This window comes from Elaeis guineensis, chromosome 4 (genome assembly GCF_000442705.2).
Source record: "Elaeis guineensis isolate ETL-2024a chromosome 4, EG11, whole genome shotgun sequence".
Taxonomy (NCBI): Eukaryota; Viridiplantae; Streptophyta; class Magnoliopsida; order Arecales; family Arecaceae; genus Elaeis; species Elaeis guineensis.
In genome coordinates, this window is record NC_025996.2 from 136,242,644 (window position 1) to 136,256,652 (window position 14,009).

Genomic DNA, 14,009 nt, shown 5'->3' on the forward strand with positions numbered 1-14,009 from the left:
TAGATTCATCATGCTCTATTTTAAAAAGTTCATATTTATGCACGAGCATGTTAATTTTGGATTCCTTCACTTGATTAGTTCCTTCATGAGTTACTTCTAATCTATCTCATATTTTCTTAGCAGACATGTATGTTGAAATACGATTAAATTCATTAGCATCTACAGCACAATACAAAATATTCATGGCTTTAGCATTTAGTTGAGCCATTTTCTTATTAACCTCATCCCATTCTTTTTCGGATTTGGTTGATTCCACACCATCAATTATTTTAGTGGGTATGTGTGGTCCATTTACTATGATACTCCACATATCATAGTCAAGAGCTTGAATAAAGATTTTCATCCGAGCTTTTCAATAGGTATAGTTTGACCCATTGAAAAGTGGAGGTCGGTTTGTGGACTGCCCCTCGGCTAGAGAAGTGCCAACTTGTGTTGCCATAAATCTTTAGCTCTTTGATGGTTAAATCAAAGTAGGACTAGAGCACCGGGCTCTGATACCACTTGTTGCCAGCTATGCAACCCAAGAGGGGGGGTGAATTGAATTTCTTTAAAAAATTAAAAACTTAACTTACAACTATGAAGATTATTTAACAATGAACAAGATAAGTATAGAGAATGTAATTTATGCAAGGTGTAGAAGTTGGATGCGAGAATGCAAGAGAATAAAGAAGTTTAAAAAGAGAGCAAGTAAGCACAACACAAATAAAAAGATTTATAGTGGTTCGGTGTCAACCTTGTACCTACATCCACTCTCCAAGCTCCTACTTGGGAATTCAAATCCACTAAACTGTATTCAACCTGAATAAACATCGAAACCTCCGACTCTAGCTATCCCAAGCTAGAACACTTATTTTTCGGATACAAACCAATCCAATACAATCCGATTCAAGGTTCGGATCAACCTTTCATATTTTGAAACCCTTCCAAATAAAAAATAACAACTCAAAAAGAGTATTACAGTTAATGGCACAGAAATACAGATGTAGCTCTTTTAATGAGCGAATAAAGCTTTAAATACACTTTACACATTGGAAGGAAGCTCTTTCTGATTTTCTCAAGGTGGTTGGAGACTTGAATGAACTCTTGAGGAGTTGGTGATCTTAAAATAAAAGCTTCTTGAGCTTTGAGTGGGCTTTTGCTTAGGGTTGAAATGAATGCTTTAAGAATTTTTTCAAAAATATCTTTCTTGTCTTTGATTCCCTCCTTTAACTCCTTTTATAACTTCAAATAATGATGGAGAGTAATCTGGGCTGAAATAAAGCTGTTAAAGCACATTAAATGGGCATTAATGCAATCAAATGGGTTAAAAGACTAGTCATTGTGAAAATTTTCGTCACAGGGGTCGACTCATGCTTATAGGTCGACTCATGGGGTCGACCTCTTGTGGAAAAGAGCAGAAAATGATTGTTCTGTAATTTTGACCTGAGAGCAGCAGAGGTCGACTCATAGAGTTGACTCATGCCAAGGGGTCGACCCATGGAGTCGACTCACAGAGTGTACCAGCCAAAAATTTCGCGTGCCGTTCAGCCCTTTTAGCCATGAGTCCGACTCATGGGATCGACTCAAAAATATAAACTGATTTCTTACAAAATATACTTCCAAAAAATATTTGAAATTGCCTCCAATAGATTGCATATTTTTTGCTCTTGAGGCCCGAATCAGGTCTTGATAAAATTATGATTTTGCCCCTGAAATGCAATAAGTCTTTTTTCAAGCCAAAAATCATTAGTACCCCTCAAATGCTTTGTAATCATCAAAATTAATTCAAGGAGCAACACTATTCTATATTGTCTTAGATTTATTGGCTATCTAGTTGTATTGGAGGGTACAATGATGCCAGTTGGATTTTGACTCATCTGATATTAAATTCACCTCTAGCAAATATATTTCTTCTTAATGATAATATTGTTTCTAGAAAATTAGTCAAACAACCTACTAGCAGAAGTACAATGAAAGCTGAACTATTATTTTTGATTCTACCTACTCTGAAGTTGAATGGCTAAAAGATCTATTGTCTAAAATTTCATTAACTTCATCTCCTATTCCTATCCGTTTCGATCCATTGTGATTCTCGAGTTGCAATTAATTCCTACATAGTTCTATTAATATTGATTCAACTATCTAGAGGGATAAACCATCATGCTTACATACTTCATCAAAAGATATCCAAGGCTTTTTTTAGAAGCATCATTATAGATAGTGAAGCCCCCACTCCCTAAAGGTAGTGTGAGAACAGGGCCGATGCAAGGCATTTCTTCACTCCTGAAAACTCTACTGACATTCTTCTATCCATTTGAATTTGATCGCTTTTTGAGTCAAGCATGCCAGAGGCATTGCAGTTCAACAAAATCATTTGATAATCCTCCTTTAGCAACTAACTAGCTTGAGAAAAATATGAACCTAGGACACATTGGGTTGGTCAACTCCTAATATACGATTACATCTTATTAAAGTAGTGTATTCCTTAAAGTTTGCAATATAATGTAGACATTTATTGGAATAATGAAAACATTATTCATGAGGATTGAATAAATCTAAGTATGCTCTAAATTTGTTCACAACTAGGAGTGAGATTGGGCATCACACCTATAAACCTAGTGAGGAGGATAGTGAAGGTGTAGAGTGTGTACTTCACCAAGATTAGATCTTATACTGATACTTAGATGTATCATCACACTGAATGGTCAATATTAGAAATCTATCTCATGAAGCATTGTTAGCAATAAAAGATACAAACTAGGTTGCATGAGCTTGCAAGTCATCCTCAATATGAAGGACATGATATCTTGTTATATTTTGGAGAAAATTTGCCAATCAAACAAATGTATTAACTATGGTATCCTAGAATTTATCTTTGACAGAGAGTACAGTGGTTTTCTAGATTTATATATGAGTGAGATGTAGGATTAACCAACATAGAAACCATTACATAGAATTTATATTAGAATAGAGACATGGTCAAATATATAAGTCCTAAGGCCCAAACAGTAACTTAAAAAGATTTACAATAATAATGATTAATAATTAATTATTTTAAAAGAAGCTTCATATGAATAGTTTTCATAAAAGGATGTCTCTGATGGACCATGATATCATATAACTAATGATCTGAAGATTATATTCAATGGTCATACGAGGACATTGGAATGATGGAGGACTAAATTGCAGTACATAACTTATATAAGAAAAAAGAAATAGATTGGTTTCATCCTATTCATTAAAAGATTCGATAATGTGATATGACCCCCATATCCCTATGCTGGACCATTGTAGCTAGTATGTGACAAGCAAACTTGAAGAGGCAAGTCTTTGGTGAGTGGGAACCCAAGTAGAAGGCAACTAACCTGAGGTAGTGCCCTTGCCTAATGAAACATCTATCCTCCAAGAAGGGGGTGGCCGTTGTAAAACGGACCACCACCACCACTCCTTTTCTCTCTTTCATCACTTTGAATTTGAGTCCAAGGACCCAAAAAGGACAATGCCTCCTTGGTCTATATAAGGAGGGCAATGTCCCTCTTGTTAGTGCATCCTAGGAGAGAGCCCTACACATTACACATAGATAGAGAGAGACATACAAAAGACTGGGGTGGTCCTTCTCCATTAAGAGAGAGGAAGGGGGGAGGAGGAAAGCTTGTTAGAAAAGCTTTTTCAATAACGCATCCCCTAGGCTCACAATTTCTAGGGACTTATAGTTTAGCAAAGCTTTAGAGTATAGGTAAGTAGATTAAAGTGGTTGTGAATATTAATTCTTAGATGTTTATATACATTCATAGCCTTGGCATCTACTGGGAATGTGAAGATAGCATCATCATCATGGGTAGATACAACTTGCTTTATCCCTTGTGCGTGCATTATATGTGGTAACATAAACATAGATCCTAATGTTTCACTGCAAGTACATAGATGAACCCCAAGATTCCATTACCTCCACCTCTGAATCCATATGATACCATCTTTAGAAATTATCCCTTGTGCATGCATTATATGTAGCAACCATAATGATACTTCCATCTGGGATGGAGACACGCAACTCAAAATCCAAAGACATAGGCATGATGCAACTTTTCTTAATGAACCCTAGTGGTGAAGGAGTGGGTAGCTCCAAGGTCAAATATAACATCGACATACACAGATGATATGCTAATAATAATGATCACAATTTTGGATTTAACTATTACTCACAAGCCTAATTAACTATAGAAAACATGATTTATAGCTAACATAAGAGCATCCATGTATATGTTTAAGCATTAATAAATAATAATAATTCATTAGGATACTTGTCTCTATATTGAATGCCTATGCATCTTGCTGAATCGAGGCATAGACATGAGCCCAACTGCTGGGCTTCCTCCTTAATCCTACCCGATAGAAGAGCCTGATCAAGTTAAAAAATCTACCTAACTGGAGGAATCTAAGAGGATGGTAATTCGGCACAATTTTAGATATCTAAATATTGGGGTTTGCAATGATAAGGCCACTATGCTGCATTGTAGCCCCATTAACCACACTCAAAATAAACCCCTCAGGAAGCAATAGTAGCCCTTCTCAACATGGTAACTACTACATCTGCCATAACCGAGGTCCCCTCCTTTGCTGGCCCATCATCATTCCTAAAGTTTTAGTATCTTTTGGTTGGTTACCTGAAGGCGGAGCATCTTGTTGCCCACCAAGTCAGATCTTAGTTTTCAAATTATGATCCCTCTCCAGATGCACATTTTCAACCTTGCTCCACCAATTTCACCTTGTATCCGGCCAACTCTAGAGGTCGGATGCTAGGATTAGATCCTTGGCTGGAAGATAACTTGTTTAGGAGATCTAGTGAGAGTTTAAAGTCATTCGAAAGTATGTAGTGCAAAGCAATAATCCAGATTATTTATATTTTGCTTTTGGATACTTTCTATTCTATATGATCTATATTGATAAATAATAATAAATAATAATAATTTTATAAATGCTAATAATTAAAATAATGACACATAATATATCTAAATTATTTTATATATTCAGATCTCAAGCAAATTCAAGATGAACTTAAGCAAGCTAAACCTAGCTCTAGCTCAAGTAATTTCCTAACCAAGCAAGACAAAATCATCAATTTCAGGTCAAAACTCATGCTAAGGTTGCAAACAATTTGCTTGTTTGCCGGACCTACTTCTTTGGCTTGTTTGCACATCAAGCCTATTTATCTTACAGGTCTTTGAAGCAATCATGTTGTTCCTGGGGGATGCCTATAGCCTGGATAAAAAGTGTGTCCCCAGCCCCTGCCATTCTCTGTAGTATAATGGATCAACTTTGCCAGATAGCTTCATTCATAGGCAAACCAAACATTCTAAATAATAGGTTAAATCCTCATGGACAAGCCTTCATAATGGTCCTTTGACAAGTTTAGGAGCAATATATTACAACAAGTTGCATTTGCTTGAAACCTTTCTTCTCAGAAGAAATATTCATTTGAAACCTAAATAGGTGTCGTAAATCAATAGTAATGTTTGCCACTATTCTTCATGCTACCAGGCTCAAAATCTCAGACAGAAAGATTGGATGAAGCTATAATGAGGTGGTTGTAGTGATCTGATCCCAATCTTCTTCGAAGAACCTACAAAATAAGTCAAAAATCGATGAGGATCCTCCGATCTTTGATCCTCTGATGCTTAAGTTAGTTTGGAGCCTCGAGAATAGGAGGTGAAAAAATAAAATAGAAAGCAGGAGGATTTATATGGAATTAGAAGATTTATGACTTTGTGGGAGCTAGAGTCCCAATGGACAGAGTCTCCCTCTAGTTTGAGCTTGGGACTTGAGAGTCAAAATTTATTTGGAGGATCTTTTGGCTCTCTATTTATAAAAAAGTTGATGAGATCGTTAGAGAGTTTGTTAGACCATTAGAGAAGTTTGTTAGGCCGTTAGAGGCCAACTGTAAGTAAGCTAAGCATAGTTGTATGTATTGACTAGAATGAGGTCATACTTAACTGTATATGTCAGTTGAAGATGAGCTGTAACACAACTGTATGTGAGATTATGGTCAGTTGTAGCTTAATTGTAAAGATCATGGTGGGGTTTAACAAGATGAATACGATCCGTAAATATAATAGTTTATCTCTATAAAATATCAAGATAAAATCAAATATCATATTAAAACTCTGAACGTCTGAGATATATGTAATACTCTGCTTTAGGTTGATATTTATATGAGCTGAAATGAGTTAGATCGATATTTATATGAGCTAAGATGAATCAGATCGGTATATATATGAGCTAATCATAATACTTCATCAAAAGTCAATTCAAGTAGCTCAAGTCGATGTTTATATGAGCTGAAATGAGTCAGATCAGTATTTAGTCTCCAATTCAAATCGGCTTTATATGAATTCAACTTTTAATTCAGGTCGGCTTCCTTATAAGCTCAGTCTTTAGTTCAGATCGATTTTCTTATGAGATCAATCTCTTGTTCAGATAGACTTTCTTCTGAGCTAAGGTCAAATAAACCCCACAATACTTGCCCTCCATTTTTGAGTCTCAAAAATTTATTTTGGACAAAATAAGTAGTTCAAGAAATAAGTTTTCAGCTTGGTCGAGGTGGTGAATTTGAATCATTTGGTTTTTCAAGTGAACTACTCATAATCTTGAGTAGATCGAAAGATATCCTCGATGTGGAGATCGATATTTAATAGAACTTCAAAAATAATCATGGTCTGAGATCGATAATGAAATTTCACTTTGATCCGAAGATCAATAATAAAATTCTAAGATAATTTTGATCTGAAGATTTGCATTTGATAGAATATCAAAATAATTTTGATCTTGAGTTGATATCTATATGAGCTAAAAGATAATAATGATCCATAGATCGATATTTGAAGATCTTATCTCTATTTGTGCCTCTCAGAGCTTTACCAATTTGGAGATTGAATTTATAGAGACTTTATCTCCATTTATGCCCTTTAGTGCTCTATTAATTCAAAAATTAGATTTTCATAGATCGAAAGATAATGTGCAAGAATAAGCTCATCGTAGTATTTTTTTTATTGATAATACTTTCAAAGATTTTTAAAAATTTGAGTATGGAGAGATCGATAGTTTACAATATAACCTCAATCCTGAGGTCGGTATAACTTTGACTCAAAGGTCAATATTTTGTAGAGCTGAAAAAATAACCTTGATGGTGAGGTTGGTATTTATGTGAGCTAAAATATAACCTTGATCTTAAGGTCAGTATTTGATAGAAATCAAAATAACCTCGATCTTTAGATCAGTATTTGATTGAACTGAAAGAGAACCTCGACCTTTAGATCGATATTTTATAAAACTAAAAGATAACCTCGATCTTTAGATCGATATTTGATAGAACTGAATGATAATCTCGACCTTCAGATCGGTATTTGATAGAACTGAATGATAATCATGACCTTTAGATTGATATTTTATAGAACTAAAAGATAACATCGATCCTTATATCGGTATTTTATAGAACTAAAAGATAACTTCGATCCTCAGATTGATATTTTATAGAATTGAAAGATAATCTTGATCTTTAGTGATATTTGATAAAACTAAATGATAACTTCGATCTTCAAGTCGGTATTTGATAGAACTGAATGATAATCTCGACTTTCAATCGACATTTAATAGAACTGAATGATAATCATGACCTTCAAATCAATATTTTATAGAATTGAAAGATAATCTCGATCCTCATATCGATATTTTATAAACTGAAAGATAACTCAACCCTCAGATCGATATTTTATAAACTGAAAGATAACCTCGACCTTCAAATTGATATTTGATAGAATTGAATGATAATCTCGACCTTCAGATCGTTTTTGATAGAACTGAATGACAACTATGACCTTCAGATCAGTATTTTATAGAACTGAAAGATAATCTGATCCTCAAATCGTATTTTATAGAGCTGAAAGATAATCTCGACCTTTAGATCGATATTTGATAGAACTGAATGATAATCTCGACCTTCAGATTGATATTTAATAGAACTGAATGACAACATGACTTTCAGATCGATATTTTATAAATTGAATGATAATCTCGATCTTCATATCAGTATTTTATAAAATTAAAAGATAACCTTGACCTTCAAATGATTTTTTCAAAATAACTTTGACCTTTAGATCGATATTTTCAAGATAGCTTCGACTTCAGATCGTATATGATAAAATTTAAGATAATCTCGACCTTTAGATGATATTTTATAGAGCTGAAGATAGACTCAACCTTTAGATCGATATTTTATAGAGCTGAAGATAATCTCGATCTTTAGATCAATATTTTTAAAATAATTTCAGCCTTTAAGTCGATATCTGATAGAACTAATGTAATCTCAACCTTCAAATTTTATAGAATTGAGAGATAACTTCGATCTTCAGATCGATATTTGATAAAACTGAATGCTTTCATATCAGTAGTTTATACAACTGAAAGATAACTTCGATCTTCAGATCGATATTTTATAGAATTGAAAGATAATCTCGACTTTCAGATCGATATTTTCAAGATAATTTTGATCTTTAGATCGATATTTAATAGAATTTCGATCCGAAGATCTTATCTTCATGCCCTTTGGGGCTCTACCGATCTAGAGATCGAACTTTAATGAGGAGACCTTATCTCCATGCCCTTGAAGCTCTGCCAATCTGGAGATTAGACTTTGATGAGGAGATCCTATCTCCATGTCCTTCGGGGCTCTACTAATCTGAAGATTGAATTTAGGGATATCTTATCTCCATTTGGTCTTTTGGAGCTTTCGATTCGAAGATCAGATTCGGAGAGATCTTATCTTCATTTGAGCCTCTCGAGATATTATCGATTTGGAGATTGAATTTGGAGAGATCTATCTCTATTTTAGCCTCTCAGGACTCTATCAATTTTGAGATCGGATTTGGAGAGATCTTATCTCCATTTTGTTTCTCAGAATTTTATGATTCAGAGATCGAATTTTTGATGATCTCGACCTTCTGATGAGGTCGACCTTCTCTGATGAGCTTGACCTTCTGGTGAGGTCGGCTTTCAGCTTCTTAATGAGGATAACTCTTTGATAAGCTCGTCCTCCTGATGAAGTCGGCTTTTAGCTTTCTGATAATGAATTTAAGAAGTATTTTTGAACTATATACTTGAGAGTAGTGTTATTGAGTTTGTATAAAATTTAATATTACACAAAATGAAACACATTTTTGAAACTAGCCAAATTTGATTTAAATTTAGGAAGAAAAGTAGTTTCATTTTCTTCACTCTCAATCTTATTTTTTTAAAAGGGGAAAGTCTTATTATGAATTTGAAAGTTAAACTCGAGTTTAATTTGAAAAGGAGAGAACTCAAATCAAATTTAAAAATTAAATATCTTTAGATTTGAGTCTTTATTTGATTTTATTGCTGCCAAAAAGGAGAAGAAGATGTATGACGAGTATATTGCTTGAAATGAGCATATGTATACGTTGAAATTTAGTATCAAATGTCTAAAATCTGAATTTAGATAAATTAAAATTTTAATGAAGTGTCTATTCATATATGTTTATTTTGTCACTTCATGATTCATATTGGCAAGTTAATTGAAATACATTATGTTTAGTTATTATGGATTATTTATAATTTAGATATAGATACTATATTTTATACTATCTTGATGTATCTTTTAATATTCTATTTTATTGGATGAAATTATAGATATTGATTTTTTAGTATGTTGATATATTAGGCTGACATTATATACTTATCTGTAAACTTATTATGATTGATATACTCTATCGACTTCTATATCTCTTATTGATGTGAACTCATGTGGTATTTTGGCTTACATTATGTAGTAAATGCAAATGTGACTATTGTTGGCATGATCTTCTGTGTATCTTATTTGATACATTTTATTATATATTTTTTTTATTTATGTGACAGATTCATTATATTTAAATAAATATGGGGAGTAGTTTCTAATTAAGAATGTAAATTTTTTTACCTATATTGATGATGTCAAAAAGGGGGAGTGGTATAAATTAGTATTATATTGTATAAGCAGAAATGTATGCAATGCATATACTATATCAAATTTTAAAATTTTGCATCATGTGTAGAACCGTAGCCCTAACTCCTCTTCTAAAAAAAAATTGTTTAATAAAAGTTAATGCCTTGAAGAGATGCATTAATGAATACATAGGTATATATCTTAATCTCAAGCTCATTCATTTTAAATGGCACTACTTTACTCTAATATTTTATATGCTTCATTTTGCTTATATTCAAATATTTTGTCATTATCAAAAAAGAGAAGATTGTTATCTCAAAAATTATTTTGATGACCATAAAATATTTAGAGGAAGTACAATAATTTTTATCTTTGGAGAAGCTTAAGTGTGTATTTCAAAAAATTCAAGAATTTGAATTGATAAAGATGCTTAGAGAAGGCCAAAATTGTAAATTCATCAAGTTGAAGATAAAAATAATGTTATTCGAAAGCCTCAAGTATATTCAAGATGACTTCGGATCATTTGAAGGCAATTTTGAAAGTTTTAAAAATTAAAAATAAAATAAAAAAATCTTTTTTGGGCAAAAAGGGATGACCTTTTTCTCAGAGGACACCCATGGGTCCACCCTGAGAATGAAAATGTGCATAATGATTAAATTTTTAGGCCGCTTTTTAACATATTTAATGCTTCCTAATCATTCTCCAATAGTTTTAAATAGCTACTAAATTTTCTTCAGCACTGATTAAAGGTAAAGGCATTCAAAAGGAGAGAAAAACAAGAAAAATCAAAAAAAAAAGATTGAAAAAAAAATTCAGCTCCAAGACAAAGAAGTATTCATTTGAAGTTGCACTACCTCTCAAAAGGAGATTCAACTTTCATTCCATCTGAGAGTATTTTTAAAGGCTTCTACTACATTAAATAAAGTATATTTTAAAGTTTCATTGTGCTTATTAAGGAGCTAAATCTAATTTACATTGTCATATTTTTTGTTCTTGCTTGCTGTTTTGTATATAAATTTTGGAGAGATTTTCAAAACTTGAAAAAGATTGATCCGAACCTTAAATCGGAGTGTATTGGGTTGGTTTATATCTGAAAAATAAATATCTAGCTTGAAAAGCTAGGGTCAGTAGGATCCGATATTGTAATCATTGTATATGATTATTGGATTGAAATTCTCAAATAAGAGTTTGGAGAGTGGATGTAGATGCAAAATTGGCACCAAACTACTATAAACCCTCTTTATTTATGATGACTTATTTACTCTTGTATTCTTATGTCATTCACTTACTTACTAGTTTCATTATTCAATACATTGTTTGTTATTGTCACTGCACATTACACTTTCACACTTTTAACATATTTTTGTGGTTTACTTTTCACTTAAAATTTTTTAACAAGTTAATTCACCCCTTCTCTTGGGTTGCATAGCTGGGCAATAATTTTCGAAAGAAATTCTTTGGCAATTAGTAAATAATTATTGGGATCCATACCTTTTAAAATTGGTTTTTATCTACTTTTATAGAATTGTTAGAAAATGAGGTCAGCTTTACAATCTTTTGAAGTTAAACATGTTTATAGAGAGGTAAATAGTGCTGCAGAGTGAAAAGTTGGATGCATGAATTAGTGGATATTTTTTTCTTAAAAGAATGGAAACTTGTTGTTTTATATCAACCATGAGTTCTATCCTATTAATTATAGTAGTCCATATTTTTAGAAGTTTTATAATTAAGCCTTTTACATATATTACGCATAAATATGACTTATTATATATTTACTCTCCTAAGATCACTATTTGCATATATAGCTCTCAGATCATATTGTGTTTCCATTGATACATCTCCTATGAGATTTTTGACTAATAGTATTGAAATTATCATTTTAAATCTAAAAGGCATTATTGCCCTTCTGCATTAAGACTCTTAAAATTTAACATTTTGTTTATATTGTAAAGATTTATTTTTCTGATAACATTTTAGGATAATAAATTTGTTTTATACTTAAAGCAGCTTTCTATTGATACCATCAATCAAATCTTACAAGATGAATATTCTGGCAAAAATAGAAAGATTCAAGGATATATGTGTAAATAGTGAATTTTGAAAAGTAAATAGGTGGTAAGTCATATATGCAAGGGTATATATATAAAATAATAAATTATTTAAAAGTATTACTTTGATATATTTTATTTGTCCTATTGCATTCATGCTTTCAAATGGTCTATATTTGACCCTTCAATCAATGTAACCAAAACTATCCTCTAAAAGTACGAGCAAATATGTAAGTAGTTTTGAACAAGCACAAAGAACTTTAGAAGCAACCAAAAGTATCGAGCTTTTACAACTCATACAAATAAGAAATAAAGCTTTGTACTATTGTGAAGGTTTGCTTCAACAACAATAAGCCATGACAGTAGAGAGGCTGATTTTGTCTCCAATGAGGGGAGCCATGGGTTCATCAAGGCACTGGAGGGGCTTGTTAATCAACTAAATTCAAGGAAGATCATTTATGAGGAGATGGTGATGTTTGAAGAGCAACCTGAACATTGTGAGCAAGAGGAATGAGGCAATGAATCTCAAGACTATGTCAAGGAGGAGTAAAAGATGTCTTGGGTTCAACCATTACGTTTAATATAGTACGTCATCAAATGTTGCATGAATAAATTCAATCTGTAGCTAGATCACTAGTTTCTATCACATAGATCTTTAGTACAACATGTAGAGATAGCAACAAATACAAAAGTTCAAATGAATAATTTGATCAATATTTGCTTAAGGAAGTAGGAAGCATCAATAGCATAGACAATATCTCAACAGCTCTCTACAAAAAGAGCGGTTTTCTATAAATCCATCACCGCGCAAGATCCATATATGGAAGCTAACATATCACCTTCTAAACTATATTGTCTGCTTGCCTTCGCAATGTGTCCACTTGATCAAATGGGATGACATTGAAGCTCCAGAGTCCAATACTTTATCTGTATAAATATCATCTAATAGTATATTTGTAGACTTGATATCTTTGTAAATGATTGGTACCAAAGTAGTTGAGTTCAAATATGCTAGCACTCTAGCAGTTTCCGCAGCTATCTTTAGATGAACTTCCAATGGCATCAAGAAATCATGACTTTGACTATGGATATGATGGAAGAGGGTTCCATTGGATATGAACTCATACACAAGCAACGGAACTTGGATCTCTAAACGATAGCCCAAGAGTCTTGCAACATTCCTACGAGTGATGTGAGAAAGAATGATGATCTCGTTGATGCATTGCTCAATTTGGTTCTCATCAACTAATTTGGACTTTTTGATGGCCGCAATATCTTGACTTGGCAAAATATCCTTGCATACAGTACCATATCCACCACGATCGAGGATCTGCCCCTCGTTGAAGTCGTTAGTTGCCTTTTCTAGTTTCTCTATACTAAAGATCTTCAATGTTGCATTAGAATCTTGACTTAAGATTTATTGTTGCAGAAACAAGCCTACATTTTGTTGAAAGAACTTGGCTTTCATCTTGATTAGTTTTCTTTTGTTGGAAAGCTAGTATAACTACAAACTTTCAGTGATAAAAGCAAGAGGCATAGCCCCACACCTACATCCAAACAGTAGGAAGTTTAGTTTTAAAAAATCTCATTGATGGAAGTTCTTTCCGGCAAGCACTGGTGATGGTTTTATTGCTAAGCTTTGAATCTTTAAACATACTAGAAACTATGTTGCTCCACTTGTAACTTTTGTTCACAAATATACATACATATATATATATTATATACACACACGCGCGCGCGTGCGCGCACTTCTCCGTGGCACTACCTTGATCATCCAAACTTAATTTCAAGCAAATATTTCATCACAATTTTGTAGGCCCAATTAAATTTTATTCTTATAAGAAACTCATAATATGTATTTATCTAAGGATTGATTTTTGATGAATACAAAATATTTGAGTATTTATTTTTGTACTAATGTGTTGTTGAAGTTCATGTAAAGAATGTTTTAAAAAACTAAAATCACTCTTAGAAGCATTTTTTGAATG

The 14,009-nt window shown here is 32.7% G+C and overlaps 1 protein-coding gene and 1 pseudogene across 1 annotated transcript in view; one reads left to right on the top strand and one right to left on the bottom strand.

Moving 5' to 3' along the window:
* LOC105036825 (wall-associated receptor kinase 17) overlaps positions 1–14,009 on the top strand; it is a 101,816-nt gene that overhangs the window by 71,577 nt on the left and 16,230 nt on the right.
* Positions 1–14,009, bottom strand: part of LOC140856950 (wall-associated receptor kinase 17-like) — a 92,245-nt pseudogene that overhangs the window by 65,812 nt on the left and 12,424 nt on the right.